Source organism: Papaver somniferum, chromosome 8, assembly GCF_003573695.1.
Source record: "Papaver somniferum cultivar HN1 chromosome 8, ASM357369v1, whole genome shotgun sequence".
NCBI classification, from domain to species: domain Eukaryota; kingdom Viridiplantae; phylum Streptophyta; class Magnoliopsida; order Ranunculales; family Papaveraceae; genus Papaver; species Papaver somniferum.
Window position 1 is genome coordinate 83139923 of NC_039365.1, and position 22082 is coordinate 83162004.

A 22082-nucleotide genomic window follows, 5' to 3' on the forward strand; every position below is an offset into this window, starting at 1 on the left:
CCTCCTACTTCATTCCTATATATACCCCCTACTTCATCAAATTACTCTCACATATTCTTACATATATTTTTATATTGTTTACCTATTTATTTTACCTGTATTTTCAGTTTACTTAATTTTAATTTTATCATCAATGGAAAATTCTGATGAAGAGATGCAAATGCATATGCATTGTTTAAATCACAACAATAATTGCGTGTTCAAATGTTGAAACAACTTTATGATGAGGAAGCTGAAGATAGAGAACTAAACAACACTATGATGCTCGTATAGTCGGGCCAAATACCGAGAGTTTCATAACCAATATGAGTATTCACAATAAGACATACATATCGAGGAAGGGAATGGTTCCACCTGGAAGCTGATGCACGATTATTTTCTTCCCGATTGTATGTTCTCCGATCAAGATCTCCAACGTTGATTCTGCATGCCCCGACACTTTGTGATAACGATTACTAATAATCTTTGTCAGGTCATACCTCAATATTAGAGCACTACTCGATCGAACTCACAAATTTTGTTATCTCAAGCTTGTTGTCAATATCATATGAACAAAATTATATCTTGATTTTTAGTATACTAAATCAAGTCTCAGACTAGGTATAGAAGTTAGTAGTTGAGTATCAGACATCACTGAATAACCCTCGAAGACTGAAGATCAAAGAAGATATTTGGTGAACTTCATCAACAAGGTATGTGAAAAATGAACCATTTTATAACCTGACAGCCTTCACCATTCTATCTTTATGAGACTATGTCGTATGAATTTTAGTAGATTTATTGCAAAAAATAAATTTTAAGTCAAGCTTGTCTTGTTAAACATGTTGAAATATGATTCAAGCAATGGATGTTCATTGGTCCGTATCATAAACTACTGTAATTTGGACTCATGGTAGGTTAGCAAACCATCTCGCAAACCATAGGTATATGAGTTTCTGGAATACATGAAGGTTAGAAAACTCGTTCGCAAACCTTAAGTTCAGAACGTGACAGTTTACCAACCCGGTTCACGAACCGTTGAAAGGTTGGCGAACCCAGTTCACGTACCGTAGCATCCTCACTCATGAACTGCCTAACGGTTCACGAATTATTTCACCAACAATCCCATTAAATATTAGCAGATGTTCAACTCCTTTTTTTTAAATATGTTTACTATGACTCTCATAAGTACCTCTAAGACATCATTGATCACTAAAACACCTTGTGTATGTAGATCATGATTAAAGTCTTAATTGTTTAAATGAACGCGATATTGCTTAATAGTTTGAATGGCATATTTGCCGAGAACGGTCACTATACACGGTTTCGTAACAGGAACACTATGTATATTGTTCTATGTGATTCCAAGACAAATGAAATGACGAGGATACCAAGTTCACCACAATCTTTTTGATATCGACCTATAAGTCTGATACCTTGCATGATCTAGTATAGACAGAGATTGTCAAGAAGATAGCAACCACAAGGTATACACTTGGTATAGACCTGGCAATTAGGGTCAAAACCCAAGGCTTGGACCTATCCCGACTCGTGTAAACCCGGCTCGGCTCGAACAGTTGAATAAACAAGCTGGTTAGGGTTGATGTTTTCAGGGACCGCTGGTAAATGGGTTTGCCCGTCTAACCCGCGGGTCAGCCCGCATAACCCGTCCAGTCTGCCAAATATCTTAAAAGCAATGATAATTACAGTAATTTTGATCCCGAAGATGAAAATTTTGGAGTAAATGTCTCAAAATACTCAAAACAACAAGATATAATCAACCAAAATATTTTATAATCATTATATATGTATATACTATATATATTATTCTAATTTACGGTTATACATAGATCCCAAATTTTACTATCAAATCAAAACACATTCGCAAACATTTCCAACCAAATCTTGATACCCATTGAGGCGTTTGTATTTGAAGATCTTCATGAACAATTACAGATCATAACAATATATATAGATCTAATCCACAAAATAGAAAATCAAATCTTAGATTCATTATCACCATCACTACAGTTTTTACATGGAGAAATATAATCTCGAGATAATAATGGTCAATATGGTGAGGTTGATTTAAGGTAATTAAACTGGCAGCAAACAACAGCTACCACGTATTTAGCGTGGTGGTTAGGAAGTTGTGGAAACATCCAATAATGAACAGGTTCAAGTCCCACTGACAACCTAATTTTTTGTGTTAAAAATAAGAATTTCTATAGATTACTAAAATTTGCAGAGCCAACCCGTCAACCCGTATGGTTGACCCGTCTAGGGTTAGGGTTAAGTATATGGAACTCGTTTGGGAAACGTTCCGGGTTAGGGTTGAATATTGTTAGCCCGTAACCCGCCTAACCCGTCAAGGGTTGGACCTAACCCAGCCTGTTTCCAGGTCTAACTTGGTATATAATATAAGTTCGAAACCGAACATTAAACTCTAGGGATCAACCCAAGTGTTCGGGGTTAGCGTATAGCGTATTTACTTTTAATTATAACTAAAATAATAATTATAATTGCTGAAAGTAAAAGTAAATAGACAACAAAATTTTGTTAACGAGGAAACCACAAATGCAGACAAATCCCGAGATCTAATCCAGTTTTGAATACTATCAGAATTAAGCCGCTATACAAAGACCACTGCCAACTTCGTATAGTTGAGACCAAGTAAACTACCCTTAGTTACCTAGTTTCCTCAATATTAGTGCGCCTACAACCAATCTAGCCAACGCACGTAAATCATCTCTGAAGATTATAAGATTTTGCTTCAGCCTCTCAGAAGACTATAAACACTCAACCCTTTCAATCGTCTTCCAAACAGTAAAGGACTAATATGTTTGGTAACCACTCTTCTATTTCAGGAAGTTAATCAGATATATTATAGTTGAGCATGACAAAGGCTTTTCCGTTTAAAATCAATTAAACTCCTTTGTCAGATTTAGATCTTCCAATATTTGGATTAACAAGTTAATCATATCAAATCAAACGGAACTACCAGATTCAGATACTGAAGAGTATCACCAAATGATAGCTTGTCGATCTAAACATCACTAACAATTACAAGTTTATCAAAAGATTAACAAGATCTTATCGGATCTCAAAGGATCAAGTTTGTGCATGAAGTAAATCACAAAGATACAATATCAATAAGAAAAATCTTTTTGTCTTCGAATCTTCAATAGTCTTTTGTATCATCTGCACAATAACAAACTTGATTCCAACTTATGATCGATCATGTACAGAACGGAATCTGTTAACAATGGATGATCACAAGTTAACGTCAGATCTAAATACAAATCTGAACTACCGTTAATATCTTGATGTAGTTTGAGTGACATTATGTCAGAGTAGAAGGCTGTCAAGAATAATTAATCCAGGTGCAATCAAGAGTTAACAACCGTTAGTCAATCAAATCAATAACTGAAAAATAAAATAACAATGCAATTCTAGTTTCCCACCAACATAACTAATAGATGTTAGAGCATAGCTCGGTTGAACCCACCAAGCATTGGTATGTCAAGTTTGGTTGTCATATTTTAGTGAAACTAAACTCATTTAAATAGTCGCTTGATTATTTACTAGAGTCAACTTCGTATAGGTTAGATTGAAAGTATTAGGATATGAGACATTACAAGTATTACGTGAAGACTTGAAGAATGTGAAGAAGTAAGGAGCTACAACGACGACATCATCCTTCCACTTGAGATTAGTAATATTTGACTTGAACCGTTTCATTCCCTAACGCATATTTCAAGTCATGCATATTGAAAACATAATTGCGAAGCTGTGAATGATTATTCTCTAATTAGATATAGTATTAAGGAATACAATAGAAGTATAACGTCTATCTTTTGAACTTCGTATATAAGACATCGACATAATCATATGAATGCTATTGTGATTATGTATGGGTATGGGTGAAGATTTTGTCCTAGGAATCAATGTTTTACATTCGTTTAAAGGAAGTAAATTCATAAACTTGTTTTGTGAATCGAAAGGGAAATCACTGGGCTTATTGGTATTGTTATTCATTGCAATCTTTTGAATTACCAATATGTGTGTTTAGTATGACTGCTCATAACTTGTTTATGTATCTTGGTAAAACTATTCACAAGGCCTGACTTTTTGTATTGGTATGACTTTTATTAGTGAAATCGATCTTAAGTAATCACCTGAGATGGTAAGATCGATATCTTAAATTTGGTGTGACTAAATACTAACCATTGGGTAACTGATCCTAGTAAGAGATGTGACCGACCACAAGAGAGAGTGTAATATTTTGGTTAAAAAGAGTTGTTACCGAACATATATGTTGTTCCTTTACTGTTTGGAATACGAACCAAAGGAATTGTTCCAAGTGCGTGACTTCTTGCAAGTTGGAGGCGCAGGGATACAAACGAAACTAGGTGAACATAGGTTTAGTTGCTTGGTCTCAAATATACGAAGTTGGTTTAGACTTTAGATTTTGTATAACGACTTAATCCTGAGAGTATTCAATTATGGACAAGTCCCGGGATTTTTCTGCATTTGCGGTTTCCTCGTTAACTAAATCTTGTTGTGTCTTTTATTTTTCTATTTCCGCAGTTATAATTGTTTTATTATAATTAGAAGTAAAATATACAAACGTTAATTTCTATTTACTTGATAGCAATCCTATTGTGTTTGGTTAACTCCGAACCTTTTATCAAGTAAACATACTTCGTTGTTGTATTGTTTTGATCTTGTATCCATAGTCAATCACATAAGTTATCTTGTTGTCGTATTGTCTCGATCTCGTATCCATAGACGATCACACGAATTGTGAACCGATTAGATGTATTGTCTCGACTCATCCCATAGACAATCACTTTCGGAGAAAGCACTTATAGGTGGAAAAGTTTTAGATTGAGGTATATTTGGGTACCCACGTCTTTTCAATTGGTATCAGAGCAGGCAAACACGAAAAGATCTAACAATCTGTGTTTGGTGCGATCCAACCTATAAGAAAATGAATCTTATGAATGATTCTGTTAACGTAACGACAGGTTTTGACTACTTCAAAAAATCGTGGTGGAAGACACGAATGAAGTATATAATACTCTTATTCCTAAATGTATTGGGAATTGGAATTATGTCTATGTATGTCTTGGGTGACTTACATAATCCTTTGGATCTGATAGAGTTGTATATCATTGTGATTATTACTGACTGTGACAATGATACAATTCTATATGTGACAGGATGTATCTTGAAAATGCATAAGATTCCCCACAAAAAATTTAATCACTATATGAACCATGGCTATTGTGTTCTTGAAAAATCTGGAATCTTAAATATATTTTGGATGAACTACCAAAGTATATATAGTACATTTTCAGAGCAATGACTGTCAGTGTATCGCTATCTAGGATGCGATTTTGGAAAATGTGTAATCCTACAACGAATGAGTTTTCAGTTAATAATTCTATTAACAATGGATTGCTTCATAAACCTCACAATTTTTTTAATGAAGCAAGTGATCTTTTGAAATATTACAGGGTTCATGATTCTAATGGTATTTTTAACAAATATCATATTTTGTTCAAATTTTTCTCTGCATACTCTAGTAGAAAATTCTTGAGTGAATTTCAAATGATGTTATCAAACCTTGGTAATAATAGAGTAAACAGATTTTTGGATAGAAACATAGAATCAATCTGTAATAAATATCCAGACCATGAAAACCCGTTTTCCAAAAGTAAGACATATATATAAAATCGGAATTGTTTCCCCGCAAGTCTTGGTTTCCGATTTTGGTAAAATTTTCTAAAGCTAGTTATTTCCGATTTTGATATTTATTCTTCCGATAAAAGATAACCTCTTGCTATGTTTACAAACATATTGGGGAAGATTGATCGAAACCGTAACTAGGGTTTATCGTATTTCCGCAAGTATGAGAAAGAGGAAATCCAGTGGGACTTCATCTGATGATTGTTGTCAGATGGGATGATATTGACAGGATCAGATTCCCTAATAGTATTAATGACAAGCATGAATTCATTTGTTTTGTTGATAGCTCATGTTTTATGAAATACGAAACTCTCAAGGGAATGGATTTTACCACTGAAAAGAAATTCGATCCAGATGTCCAAGATAAGGATTATGTGAATTTTGTGCAAGATCGGAACCGGGGAAATATTTTTATTTTGAAAAATATTCACATGATATGGTAAGAGTTTTTTATGCGAATATTCATAATGTTGATCATAAATATCTTACCTTTGTTACTCTTGCTGGTCAAGGACTCTATTATGTTGATCGTAAGATAATTTCTAATATTATTGAGTATAATGTGGAATGTAATCACTTGATTACTGGAGTTGAAATTGAGCACGATACCATTTCAACACATCTCGTTGGAAGATCAACAGAATGGGAAAATGGTAGATTACCAACAAAAGATATACCCTTCTACCTAAGGGTATTCGGTAAACTTTCTTTACCAACCCTATTTGCAAGCACTAGAGATAAGCCAGCATGGGATAAAGATTTTGCAGAATTTGTTTATTTTCTGTTAACGGTAGACTCTCAAATTGATATTTGTGGAATCATTGTCAGTCAAATGATAAAATTCTCAGACTCTATTTCTTCCCCAGGAATAAAGAGGCATCTCGGTTTTCCATGTATAATTGCAGAGATTTGTGAATTCATCGTGGGAGATGATTTTGATGTCAAGAGAAGCATTACGTTTGTCTTTAAACAGACTATATGTCAAATGATGGGAAGTGAATCGAGTAATAAAATGGTTGAAAGGTTTTCACCGAACTCTAACAAAAAGTATCTTCTAGCTCATCTTGAAACTCTTGGTAAACAACTTGACTCTTTTCAGAAACAGTTGGGATTTGCTGCTCAGAAAGATCTATAAACTCTTAAAGGAATTCTAAAGACTGAATCGTAGTTTTGGAACCAAGAATCGGAAATAGAAGAAGAGCTGTTAGAGCATTGCTTGGTTGAACTCACCAAGTGTTGGTATGTCAAGTTTGGTTTTCATATTTTAGTGAATCAAAACTCATGTTAAGAGTCGCTTGATTATGTACCAGAATCAACTTCGTATAGGTTAGCTTGAAAGTATTAGTATAGTGAGACATTACAAGTATTGCGAAGACTTGAAGATGTGAAGAAGCAAGGAGCTACAACGACAACAATCATCCTCCACTTGAGGTTAGTGATATTTGACTCGAACTGTTTCATTCCCTAACGTATCTTTCAAATCGTGCATATTGAAAACATAACTGTGAAGCATATTTGAACTCTAGATAGACATAGTATTAAGGAATACAATACGAGGTTTATTGCTTAACCATTAAACTTTGTGGATTCATAATCTTTGGTGTGCACAATACTTGTTTCGGTAAAAGAGGATCCAATTAATAATCGGTTTATCCTTGTGATAGATTGGATTGATTAGTTGAATAGATCGGCATCAACACAATTCTTTGGATTAATAGTGTTGTTGGCTTAATCTTAAACGATTACTTCGGTAATTGAATATAAGATAGATCTAAGGACCCGACGAAGGAGTTTATGTTAAGATAAACAGAAGAGCCTTTGTCCGACTCATATCACTTGGTTGAATAGAGATGATACCAAACAGATTTGTTGTTCCTTTACTGTTTGGAATACTAACCAAAGGAATTGTTCCAAGTACTTGACTTATTTATAAGTTGGAGGCGTGGGAATACATACGGAACTAAGTGAACTATAGGTTTAATTGCTTGGTCTCAACTATACGAAGTTAGGTGTAATTTTGTGTAGCGGCTTAATCCTGAGAGTATTCAATTCTGGACAAGGTCCCGGGGTTTTTCTGCATTTGCGATTTCCTCGATAAAAAAATCTTGCTGTGTCATTTACTTTATATTTCCGCATTATAATTGTTTTATTATAATTAAAGTAAATTACACAAACGTTAATTACTATTTACTTGATAAGTGAATCCTATTGTGTTTGGTTAAGTCCGAACTTTTTTATCAAGTAACATACTTCGTTGTTGTATTGTCTCGATCTCGTATCCATAGACGATCACACAAAGTGTGAACCGATTAGTTGTATTGTCTCGACTCAGTCCATAGACAATCACTTTCGGAGAAAGGACTTATAGGTAAGAAAAGTTTTAGCTTGAGGTATATTTGGGTACTCTCGCCTTTTAAAGAGCGTCAAAGGATACTTGATCACAAGGAATGTTCCTCCAAATAATTAATTAATAAAAATAGACATTAGTTTTGATTATTACAATAAAGTCTATTTTGAAAAAACTATCTTATTTATGAATAAATTATTGGTTTATAATTTTTTTACGATAGTTTTTGATTACATAGCCTGTGCTTGAATGCTTTATCTTTTTGCTATGAATGTTTATGGGATGTTTGATTTCGGTTATCATGACCTTAATATTCTATCTCGTATGTGTAAACCCTTATGGTTTGGGTGACTTTTTGGTTTAGCAGGATTAATTTACATCCCATGTTGGTAGGTTTTATCAAAGGATCATAAGGGGTTCTGATTGAAACAATATGTGAAAAAGTCACAATATGTTGAATCATTTGGTTTAGAATAAAAGCATATGTGTTTCGGGGTTTCAACTTTTGCATTGCAATGGTTAAAACCGGTTTTCAACCTTTCTCTGGTAAAGGTTGCTCTTTGTTGTTGTTCTTTTGTTTTGTGAGAGGATGACAACACAACGGGGGAGAGTTCTAATGTGAACTTGCGCTTAATGACATATCTTTTGGGGGTGAAGAGGATGCGTAATTTGAGGTAATAAATTTGTTAGTTAATCGTTTTCCTGTTTAAGAAAAGCCTGATTTTATTGCATATATTTTTTTCTTTTGCTTAACAAAATTTCGGTACAATTGATGTTTTATTCCATTGCTTGTGTATGGATGTGTGTGATTCAACTTTTTCCGGTTAAGAAAAACTATTGTTATCTTGCTTTATGGTTTGGTATCAATTGTTTAGGCTTACGAAATTACGGTGCAATTGCAATACTATAATGTCTATGTTTGTTTCAATTGCTTCCGGTTGAGGTAAATAATTATGCAAGTTAATTTATTTGGTTTCTATGAATTGTTTATGGCTTAACAAAAGAAAAGGTTTTCGGGATGAATTGTTTAGTCCTTTTCGATTCCGTATAAGAGAAACTAAGTTAATTCTGATTTTAGTTAGACTTATCAAAGTGGAGGTTTCGGTTATTCAAGTTTAACCGATTGCCTTAACAAGAAATGCTAGTTAACTAACCTAGTACTTGTCTTGTTTAAAAGTTATTGATGAGAATAATTAGAACCTGATGAGAAAAATAGAGTTAATTTTGATCTTTATTTTGGTCTTATCGAACAAGCGATTGTATTTGTGCAATCGGTTTAGCAAAAGAACTAAGGTGCTTAGTCGATTTTTGGTTTGCTAAACTATTAGGGAAAATTGCTCGGGGCAATTGTTTCCTTGGTAACATATCAAAACAAAATTACTTTGTAGTTTCGGTTTTGATATTGGTTATGAAAAATGGTGCGTGGAACCCTCGTGCTTAACTCTTATAGGTTTTGCAAATCTCTTTGTAAAATTTGTAAGATCCTTTCGGTTTTTCCTTTATTTGCTCGTACCTTTGTCATTTTGTGACAAAAAGGGAGATAAATATATGGAGTAAACAAGTAATATTGATATTGATTTGTATAGATTTGGTATCACTAAGGAAAGGATAATGGTGCTTAAACGTTATATCTAACGAAAGAGTAAAGCATGGACTAAGGGGGAGTAACATATCATATGATGATGGAAATAACAAAGACGTGCGGATTGAAAATATACCTATCTTACCTTTAGGGGAGTATTAGCTTTGTTATTATAATGTCAACAACGGCATTTATGAATTGAATATATACAGGTTATTGTGTTGTTGAATTTGGGAATCAAGCGTATGTGTAATGAATTCTTGTAATTTGTTTATCCATATGATGTCAGAGTTTTGTCACTAAAATTGACAAAGGGGGAGATTGTTAGGGCATAGCTCGGTTGAACCCACCAAGCGTTGGTATGTCAAGTTTGTTTGTCATATTTTGGTGAATCAAAACTCGTATAAAGAGTCGCTTGATTATTTACTAGAGTCAACTTCGTATAGGTTAGCCTGAAAGTATTAGGATATGAGACATTACAAGTATTACGTGAAGACTTGAAGAATGTGAACAAGTAAGGAGCTACAACGACGACATCATCCTTCCACTTGAGGTTAGTGAAAATGCAGGGGTCTAACAACCACACCCAACAATTCGTTTGGCAATCTGAGAGGACTTACTCCAATACACTTTCTAGAGAATCAACTAGACAGTCAGACTCAATCTAGAATAAATTATATCAAAGAGTTTAATATCTCTAACTCTTAATTCAATCCGCAATCAGCAATTAGAAATTTGCGAGCCCAATTGAATATAAGAGAATTACTTGAACGGTATCAAAGACCAATGTTCAAGTGTCACTCAATGTAAATCAACAACCAAAGGTTGTCTATTCTAATTGATTGATCTTAACGCACAACCTGTGATATTTCAATTATATAACAAAATATAATGCGGAAAAGAAATAACACAGACACCAGAATTTTGTTAACGAGGAAACCGCAAATGCAGAAAAACCCTGGGACCTAGTCCAGATTGAAAACCACACTGTATTAAGCCGCTACAGACACTAGCCTACTACCAATTAACTTCGGATTGGACTGTAGTTGCACCCTAATCAATCTCGCACTGATTCAAGGTACAGTTGCGCTCCTTACGTCTGTGATCCCAACATGATATTACTGTAGATGGTGGATTTTCAACAAAGGTCAAAACCGTAAAATCATGATACATGTTTCTGACACGGCTTTCAGGCATGTGACGATTCATATTTTACGAAGCCATGATGATTATGCATTTCGTAAGGCCTCCACTAGCTGAGCGTTCGATGCCTTGCATTTCATCATGCCCTCTATGTAGAATAACATAATTGGGCGGTTCTCCGTAAGATTGATAGCAATAACGCCTTCAAGACATCGGTGACCTCGTTGTTCCCTAACTACATGAGAGAGACCCCCCTCTACGTAAAAGAATAATTGTGCGGTTCTCCGTAAGATTGAGAGCAATAACGCCTTCAGGATGTCAGTGACACTCACTGTTCCATGACTATGTAGAGAGATCGTGTATAGATCCAGGCATTTCTCCGTAATATTGAGAGCAATAATGTCTTCAGGGCATCGACAACACTTGATAATTCACTGACTATACACAAGAGATTAAATTCTACCGTGACATTCACCACTGAATTCCTAGAAGATAATCTATCTTATCTCATTACTCTTATTTCATGATCGAAATGATAATAGATAAATGTATTACTCCGATTTCATGATCGAATCCACGGCTGATCTCATGAAATGGTAATAGATATTACTCTGATTTCATGGTTGAACCCACGGCTGGTCTCATGAAATGGTAATATTGATGGTTTATCAAAATTGATTGTAGTTGTAGAGATAGTGGTAAACAGGGTCTTTTCAGACTTGTGAAGAAAACAGTTTTTTAGATTTAAATTTAAACAGGCAAATAAATTTGTTTGAAAACTTTAGGGAAAAACACCAAGACTTGGATTCCACCATTGACCCATTATTTGATAAATTCTAATAATTAATATTCATGCAATTTTTCTTTTAGAGTGATTCTAATATTATGCCTTTTTGTATATTTTTGAAGTAATAATTGTAATCACAAAGTATAAAACATCAAAAGTTTTTAAAACCCAACATGCTTCATCAAAATAATTCACAACTGTTCAATAAAAACTAATATTTCAAATTCAATTCCATGCAAATAATCAAATAATAATATTGTAAATAAATAATAAAGTTAGAATTATACCATAAATAAGGACCAATGGCTTCCTCCGTCGCCTTGGCTAAGGGGTTTAGCTCCTCATATCAAAAACTTGCTCAAAATTGCTTAATAGGTGTTTTTATTGATGAATATGGTGATAAAGAGAGTTTACAACGTTGTATAAACGTTACAGCGTCACTGTTACAAAGATGAGTAATGCCGTTTATAAACGATACATATCTAGCGCAGTTGAACTACGACACTCGTTTCTGGTTTTAAGACTGTTGAAGAACGACTGCCCTAGCAGGTCTGTTCTTCCTCTTATTCTTCCTCCTCGAACAGCAGCAGCAGCAGCACTGTAACTCTCTGTAATCGCTTCTCCTCGGCTCTCCTCTACTCCCAATTCTCTCCTAAGGGTTTCTAACCCTTATTATGACTCGACCCAACCTTTTTATAACTCAACAGGGTCATCAAATCCCGATGAAATCTCCTCTTTTTCTTCTCTGCGGTTGAAACGATAATCAGTTCTGTTTAGTTTTTTTCACGTGTTGTTAGCTATATAATAGCTACCAAACTCTTCCCTATACTTGAATAGGACCATGTACATGTTAATCCAGCGTCAAAGTCCTCCAGAAATCTCTCAAAAAATCTTCTAAACTCGAAACAGAACACGTCTCTCTGTTGAGACTTTGAAACCCTCTCTCGGCCATTCCAGCCCAATTGGATGGGTCCAATCGATTTTACTGGGCTTGTTATTGTCTGTGAAGTTCATCCCAATCGATTTGCAGTATTGAATCTCCCTGAACAGCTCAAACAATTTGCTTCCAAAATCAACAATGTGAAACCAAGTTTTCCCGCCTTTTTTTTCAGATTTGAATTATGAAGATGACCTCCCCCTTATCCAGTTCGAGAGTCCCTTTAGTACATGCCCTGAAATGGGTGCCCCTTATCCAACTTAGGGGTGCCTTTAGCAATTCTTCTGGGATGTTTTCCGCACTTTTTCGGGGTTCCTCCGGGGTATTCCTGGGGTACTTCCGGTACAATTCTGGGGCGCTTCCGGCACGTTATCAACGGAGGTCCAAATGCCGCATTTTTAGCCAATTTCGCCACAAAGCCTTATTCTTCCAAAAACACCTACAAATAAATAAAATAACCAAATAAGTACGATATCGAGCACTAACAATATATACAAATGAGCTATATTAGACACATAAATGCGTCTATCAAATACCCCCAAACTTATTATTTGCTAGTCCCGAGCAAATCAAAACTACAAAATAAAATCCTAACTCATTGTCGCAGGCATCGTCGATTGCATTTAGCGTATGCAATAATCCTTTAAACCCCTAGGTGGCCCTAGTGGCCGAGTTATAGTCTCGGGAGGGCTTACCAGAGATATACCCACAAAACCTTTACTCCTAATTGGTCACAAGTATCCAAAGAGCTATGAGGACATACATATTCTCAACCTATCTCCAAGTAACTAGAATTCCAGAGAAATTAAAGGTGTCAGCTCTAAAGCTAACTGAAGAAAAGGGGAGACACATCCACACGACTGCTAGATAAAGAGATATCCGCTATACAGCTAGATAAACATTGTAAGATGCGTCCGCTGCTTTACAGCTGGATAAGATTAGGAGAGAGATAAAAATGAGAGGGACATCTGCTATACAGCTGGACTAATTACGTGTGATGAGTTAAACCAGTGCTAGAAAGATCTTGTGCCAGATTGAAAGCAGACTAACAAAGAACCAAAATGCATCTTTCTTCGACTCTCTCACAGTGCCCAGTAGAAACAACGCCTTCTTCGGTCTTCAACTGTTGATGATAAACTCGAACCTCATAGAACCTTGACAATTAACTCTTCTCTTCGATTTCTTGCTTGAATTATAAATTTCTTCTTCCCTATGGCCTTATTGAACAAAAAGAACGTAATGATTTCATTTTTTTTTTATTTTCATTTTTTTTTTCATTTCTTTTTTTTTTTCATTTTTTTTTCATTTTTTTTTTTTTTGCTTTTTGAAAATATTACAAGACAAAAATTTACATGGCCATGAGAGAAGGACTTTCAAAACTTGGATCTTCGCAACTTGTGATGTCTTGGTATCATGGATTCTTATATCATTTGCTCTTATAACTTCAACTTTGATTTTTGAATTATTCTCTTCTATTGTTGCTTCTAAACCTAAAACGTCTTCACTTTCTTCATAGATTTTGATGTCGCTCCGCTTGTTGATGATGATAAGTTTCTACTGAGAGAGAGTCGCAATCCAGTAACTAAGACTACATTGTGAGGTTGCTTTGTCTTTCTGGCATTTCCTGACCTACTTGCCTTTCCATCATGTATGGTTAGGTCCATCACGGTTACCCTCTAAAAAGAACAAGTTCTCTCCTGAATTTCAAGGATCTCAATGTCTTTTTCTCTAATGTCTCAATAAGTTGTTATCTCTAGCATTCCAATTTCTATCTTTTCGGTGAGAAACAGTATGTAAACTTAGCTAACCGGATACCATGTGACGCTAGAAGTTTCAAAAGTGCAACTAAAAAGTTTCTCCCATACCCCCAAACTTAAATCTAACATTGTCCTCAATGTTTCGCATGAAAGAACAGTACCAAAAATATAAGTAACATGAGGAAATAGTAAAGAGAGAGTTCGGAAAGATAGTACCTGAGTGAAGTGAAACCAAAAACTGAATACAAAAATTATACAACATACAAATCGTCCCGATGGTCAATCAAGGGTAAACAGGGTCCTCCAGAGGGACCTCCTCAACATCATCTGTAGGAAAAGGCTCTAAAAAGGGCTTCAATCTCTGACCGTTAACCTTTGAAGAACTACTACCATCTGTCTCATCTCAAGCGCCATGAGGAAAAACAGTACGGACCACAAAAGGACCGTCCACCGAGAGCGCAGTTTCCCGGGGAATAGATGCAAACGAGTGTCATACAGAAGAACTTTTTGACCTGGAGAAAATGACTTCCGTAATATGTTTCTATCATGCACAAGTTTCATTTTGTTCTTATACTCCTTCGCACTATCGTAAGCATCTATACGAATCTCGTCCAACTCATTGAGCTGGAGTTTCCTATGGGCTCCTGCCTTGTCAAGTGAAAAATTTAGCTGCTTAACAGCCCAATAAGCTCTGTGTTCTAACTCAACAGGTAAGTGACATGCCTTGCCATAAACAAGCCGATAAGGCGACATTCCAATGGGGGTCTTAAACGCAGTACGGTAAGCCCATAAGGCATCAGTAAGCCTAGACGACCAGTCTTTCCGATTAGGATTAACTGTTTTCTCTAATATACGTTTTATCTCCCTATTGGAAACCTCTACCTGACCACTAGTCTGTGGATGATACGGGGTAGCTACCTTATGTGTAATACCATATTTCTTCATCAGAAGCCTAAAAGTCCCATTACAAAAGTGCGACCCTCCATCACTAATTATAGCTCGCGGTGTACCAAAACGTGTAAGTATATTATTTTTCAAGAACTCAATCACAACCCTATGGTCATTGGTTTTACACGCAACCGCCTCAATCCACTTAGAGACATAGTCTACGGCGACAAGGATGTATAGGTTACCAAAAGAATTAGGAAACGGACCCATAAAGTCAATACCCCACACATCAAAGACCTCAACAATTAAAATAGGGTTCAAGGGCATCATGTTCCTACGGGAAATGGTTCCTAATTTCTGGCATCGTTCACAAGTAACGCAGTAACTGTGGGAGTCTTTAAACAACGAAGGCCAATAGAATCCACACTGCAATATTTAGCAGCAGTTTTCTTAGCACTAAAGTGACCCCCACAAGCATGATCATGACAAAAGGAAATAATACTGGACTGGTCACTCTCAGGTATACATCTCCTAATAATCTGGTCTGGAATACTTAAACAAATAAGGATCATCCCAAAAGAAGTGCTTAACCTCAGCTAAAAATCTAGAACGATCTTGTTTACCCCAATGTTGGGGCATTCGACCAGTAACAAGATAGTTCACTATATTCGCATACCAAGGTAATTGGGTAACAAAGAACAATTGTTCATCAGGAAAGCTATCCCTTATAGGAAGGGAATCATCTGGGGAACTAACAACTAGCCTAGACAAGTGATCTGCTACAACATTTTCGGCACCCTTTTTGTCTCTAATGTCTGGAGAAAACTCTTGCAACAACAGAATCCACCTAATCAATCTAGGTTTAGTATCCTTCTTAGACAAAAGATATTTTAAAGCAGCATGATCAGTATATATGATGATCTTAGAACCTAAGAGATAGGGTCTAAACTTGTCTAAGGCAAACACAATGGCTAATAGTTCCTTCTCGGTAGTGGTATAGTTCAACTGGGCATCATTCAGAGTTTTGCTAGCATAGTAAATCACATGAAGTAACTTATTTTCTCGCTGACCTAGCACAACACCAATAGCATAATCTGAAGCATCACACATGATCTCAAAGGGTAGGTTCCAGTTGGGTGCCTGGACTATGGGGGGGAGTGAGTAATGACTTAAGCTTCTCAAAAGCCTCTAAACAAGCATCATCAACAAACTTAACATCTTTTGCAAGCAAATTGCAAAGAGGTCTAGACATCAAGCTAAAATCCTTAATGAAACGACGATAAAAACCAGCATGCCCTAAGAATGACCTAATATCTCTTACGGTTTTTGGGACCGGTAAAGTTTTAATAAGGTCAACTTTGGCTCTATCCACCTCTATACCCTTTGAAGATACAATATGCCCTAGAACAATTCCTGAACGAACCATAAAGTGACATTTCTCCCAATTAAGCACTAAATTCTTTTCCTTACACCTAGTCAAAACTAATGACAAATGATGCAAGCACTCATCGAAAGACGAACCAAACACTGAAAAATCATCCATAAAGACCTCTAAGAACCGTTCTACCATGTCAGAAAATATGCTCATCATGCAACGCTGAAAAGTCGCAGGGGCATTACATAGCCCGAAAGGCATGCGTCTATACGCAAAGGTACCAAAGGGACAGGTAAAAGTGGTTTTCTCCTGGTCTTCTGGGGGAATAACGATCTGATTATATCCAGAGTAGCCATCTAAAAAGCAGTGACTATGTCCAGCTAATCTCTCTAGCATCTGGTCGATGAAGGGAAGGGGAAAGTGGTCCTTCCTAGTGACCTTGTTCAATTTCCTATAGTCAATACAAACACGCCAACCCGTGGTCACTCGGTCGGGATTAACTCATTGTTATCATTCTGGACTACAGTAATACCAGATTTCTTGGGAACAACCTGAACGGGGCTGACCCACTTACTGTCTGAAATAGGGTAGATAATGCCTGCATCTAATAGCTTAAGAACCTCAGTTCGAACTACTTCTTTCATATTAGGGTTTAGTCGACGTTGCATCTCCCTAGAAGGTTTGGTGTCTTCCTCTAAATAGATCTGATGCATACAAACAGTAGGACTTATACCCTTAATGTCTGCTATGGTCCACCCTAAAGCTTCCTTGTTGTTTTGAAGGACGGTTACTAGCCTACTTTCCTGATCTCTATCCAAGTCGGAAGAAACAATCACAGGTAAAGTCTCAGACGGGCCTAAAAACACATACTTCAGGGTATCTGGCAATGGTTTTAGGTCCAACTTAGGAGGCTCTTCTAAAGAAGGAACTAGGGTAGACTTAGAAACTGGTAGTGGTTCGAACTTAGGTTTCCATCCATTACTAGTATCTAACAAAGGGGTTGAATCTAACAAAGCATTCACCTCATTAATTACATTATCATCATCAAAATCAATCCCAAAGTGAGCTAGGCATTTTTCTAATGGATCTTCTAACAAAGTGTTTGGTAATGACTCCTCGACTAATGTTCCTATCATGTTCACCTCTTCTATATTCGAGTCATCTAGTTCAGAGGGTAGCTTACTAATATTAAAAATGTTCAGCTCAATAGTCATATTACCAAAAGACAAATTCATAATACCATTTCGACAGTTAATGATCGCATTGGATGTAGCTAAAAACGGGCGACCTAAAATCACTGGTATTTGGTTCTCTGGGTCAGGGACAGGTTGGGTATCTAGGATAACAAAATCCACTGGATAAATAAACTTGTCAACCTCTATGAGAACATCCTCGATCACACCACGAGGAATTTTAACGGACCTATCAGCTAACTGAAGTGTCATCTGGGTAGGTTTCATCTCACCAAGTCCTAGCTTAAGGTACACATGATATGGAAGTAAATTCACACTGGCTCCTAAGTCAAGCAAAGCTTTCTCAACACGGTACTTACCTATTGTACAAGCAATGGTAGGGGACCCTGGGTCTTTATACTTAGGAGTAGTGGTATTCTGAATAATAGAACTCACATGACTAGCTATGAAGGCTTTCTTCTGGACACTGAGCTTACGCTTTCGCGTACACAAGTCCTTAAGGAACTTGGCATAAGAGGGAATCTGCCTAATTGCATCTAATAATGGAAGGTTGATATTAACCTGCTTAAAAACCTCCAATATATCATTAAAGTTGGACTCCCTCTTAGTCGGAACTAGCAGCTGGGGAAACGGGGCTCTGGGAACAAAGCCGGGCTCAACAGGACCCTCATTGGTCTCTTTGGAGACTCTATCAGTCTCCTCATTTTCTGGCTCAGCAGGGTGAACTACAACATGTTCACTATCAGGCATGGAACCTTGTTGTCAACTTCTTTCCACTCCTAGGGTTGTGACAGCATTCACATGATTGTACGATTTCTCTCCTTTGGGTTAGGATCAGTATGACTAGGGAACCTTCCATTTCTCTCTCACTTATAACTTAGCTATTTGTCCTACTTGAAGTTCTAATTTGGCAAGACTCTGGGAATTATTCTTCAATCTTGCCTAGTTTCTTGTTGAAAGCTATGTGGTTCTTTGAGCATTTCATGGTTATTTGCTAACATAGTGAGAGTTCTCTAAGGTAGAGATCTTTTTCTCGGAAGTGTTCTGAAACTGGGTTTGACCTGAAGAGTTCTTAAAACCAAAACCTGGGGGAGGCTGAGAATTGCTAGACTGGCCTTGACTCTGGCCCTTAGACCAAGAGAAATTAGGATGGTTTCTCCAACCAGGGTTGTAGGTTTCTGAGTATGGGTCAAACTTCTGACGGTTCTCAAACCTAGCATTGTTATAGACAGCATGGGCTTGCTCTTCACTAACCTGACCTTCCCAAAATGAATTATCGGGCTCTATTCCACAACTAGAGACTTGAGAGGCTCTATTAGGTTCAACAAGGGACCTATTTTAGGCTGATTCAATTCCAAAGCTTCTAACCTTCTAGATAAAGCAGCAAACTTAGCATCTGAACCAAAACTTGTATCTACCACATTGGTGCTACTTCTATTGACCAAGAGTCTTTTAGGGGGTTCAACACAAGATTCCCACTGTTGGGATTTTTCAGCGATAGCTCCTAAGAAGGTAAAAGCATCACATTTTTACTAGTGAACTCACCAGCGCACATAGATCCCATGGCTTTGGTCGAATAGTCTAAACCATCATAAATAATCTACAAGTTTCATATTATCAAATCCATGGTGAGGACACTGGATAGAGATCATTGAATCGCTCTAAAAACCTATAAAGAGACTCTCCCTCTTGTTGCACACTAGCTAATTTCTGCCTAACAGCTGCAGTTTGCTTAGGGTAGAATTCATATAGAAGGCAGCGATAAGTTCCTGCCATGTTTCATGGATTCAGACGGTAGGTTGTTCAGCCAGGTCTTGGCTTTGTCTCTCAAAAAAGGGAAACATCTTAAGTTTCAAGACTTCATCGTAAGGTCTTTATCCTAATTGTCCACAATTTCCTCAAAGTCCCTAATATGAAATAAGGGTTCTCATCATCTTTCCTAAGAATATAGGGATCATCTGAAGAATACTAGGTTTTATCTCAAAATTAGCCGTAGTGGCTGGCAATTTAATGCATGAGCTCGGTTGGTCCTAGTTGGGAACATGTAATCTTTCAAAGTTGCCATCGCTGACACAACAGAAGTACTAGGGGTACTTTCCTCATGAAGAGATAGGTTCTCAAAACTGAAGTTTCCAAAAACAGGGCTCTCAAAAGAAGAGTCTTCGAGCTCCCTGCTTAAATCAGAAGAACTACTAGGTTTTTCGCTAATAAATCGACCTAGAGTATCTCTTTTCCAATCCCTATTAACAAAATCGGGCATACACTAAAAAGAATTCAAAAAGAAATAAAAATTCTAACAGGAAGGTTCTAGCAATCACACAACAGGCTGACTCGACTTTACCACAGCAAACCTAAAGATTTCTAGCAAACAACAAGCATGATGGCTCACTTAGATTGTTTCTAGACTTGCTTCTATCTCTCGAAGAGGAATTCGTTACAATTTAAGCAAACCCCTCTGGAATCAATCCGAGTTAAAGTAAGTTGAATAGAGGCGAGGGAAGCTCAGGGGAGCTTTGATACCCAAAGCCTCACCGGTATAAGGCGGCGCAGTCACGCATTCAACTCACAGAAATCATCATGAACTTTGGAATTTGCTTAAGAGACTAACCAATATCCTTCGAAAAAATTTCCTACTAAGCGCGATACCCTATAGGTCTCTTTCTAATCAAGTTTTAAGGCTTAGGTTCGCGTTAGGTTTCGTTCTCCTAAAGCGGGCAAGAAGGGAGCGGTGATGAAATCTGAACCCTTATCTTGTTTAGGCCAGGCCTTTCCCTTTACTAGGAATATAAAAACAGTCCGGTTCGTCCTCAAACAATTATCACCTTAAGGAATACAGTAACTCGCTTGCAGGGGATTCGCGAGTGTTTCGATTAGACTTACCTCCCGTACCAGACGGGCGATGAACCGTTGTCGTCCACTCGGGCCACGACTCCTATGTCGTGTGCGAACCCGAGGGGCCGAGGTGATATTGTAATCACCATCCTTCTCTGCACACAGTTTGTATTTAAGGGTACCCTTCCGTAGGGTTTAAAAATTAAAGTCCAAATGTCCAGTCCAATTTAAAGTTCAAAAAGAAAAATTAAAATAAAATTACAATTTTCCTCACACACTCTAAAAGAATTAAAAATTAAATCCTAAAATTGTCCTCTTTCTTCTCTTTTCGCTTTTCGCTTTAAGCTTTTTCCTCTCCAAGTCCTTAGTTTTCACTTTGAACCTGCAAATCAAAGACAAAAAGAAACGTAAAAAGGAACAAATAAAAATAAACAAAAAAAATAAATAAATAATAAATCTAAAAAAAAAATGCTACCTAAATCCAAATCCGCGTCGGCGGCGCCAAAAATTTGATGGTTTATCAAAATTGATTGTAGTTGTAGAGATAGTGGTAAACAGGGTCTTTTCAGACTTGTGAAGAAAACAGTTTTTTAGATTTAAATTTAAACAGGCAAATAAATTTGTTTGAAAACTTTAGGGAAAAACACCAAGACTTGGATTCCACCATTGACCCATTATTTGATAAATTCTAATAATTAATATTCATGCAATTTTTCTTTTAGAGTGATTCTACTATTATGCCTTTTTGTATATTTTATGAAGTAATAATTGTAATCACAAAGTATAAAACATCAAAAGTTTTTAAAACCCAGCATGCTTCATCAAAATAATTCACAACTATTCAATAAAAACTAATATTTCAAATTCAATTCCATGCAAATAATCAAATAATAATATTGTAAATAAATAATAAAGTTAGAATTATACCATAAATAAGGACCAATGGCTTCCTCCGTCGCCTTGGCTAAGGGGTTTAGCTCCTCATATCAAAAACTTGCTCAAAATTGCTTAATAGGTGTTTTTATTGATGAATATGGTGATAAAGAGAGTTTGCAACGCTGTATAAACGTTGCAGCGTCACTGTTACAAAGATGAGTAATGCCGTTTATAAACGATACATATCTAGCGCAGTTGAACTACGACACTCGTTTCTGGTTTTAAGACTGTTGAAGAACGACTGCCCTAGCAGGTCTGTTCTTCCTCTTATTCTTCCTCCTCGAACAACAGCAACAGCAACACTGTAACTCTCTGTAATCGCTTCTCCTCGGCTCTCCTCTACTCCCAATTCTCTCCTAAGGGTTTCTAACCCTTCTTATGACTCGACCCAACCTTTTTATAACTCAACAGGGTCATCAAATCCCGATGAAATCTCCTCTTTTTCTTCTCTGCGGTTGAAACGATAATCAGTTCAGTTTAGTTTTTTTCACGTGCTGTTAGCTATATAATAGCTACCAAACTCTTCCCTAGACTTGAATAGGACCATGTACATGTTAATCCAGCGTCAAAGT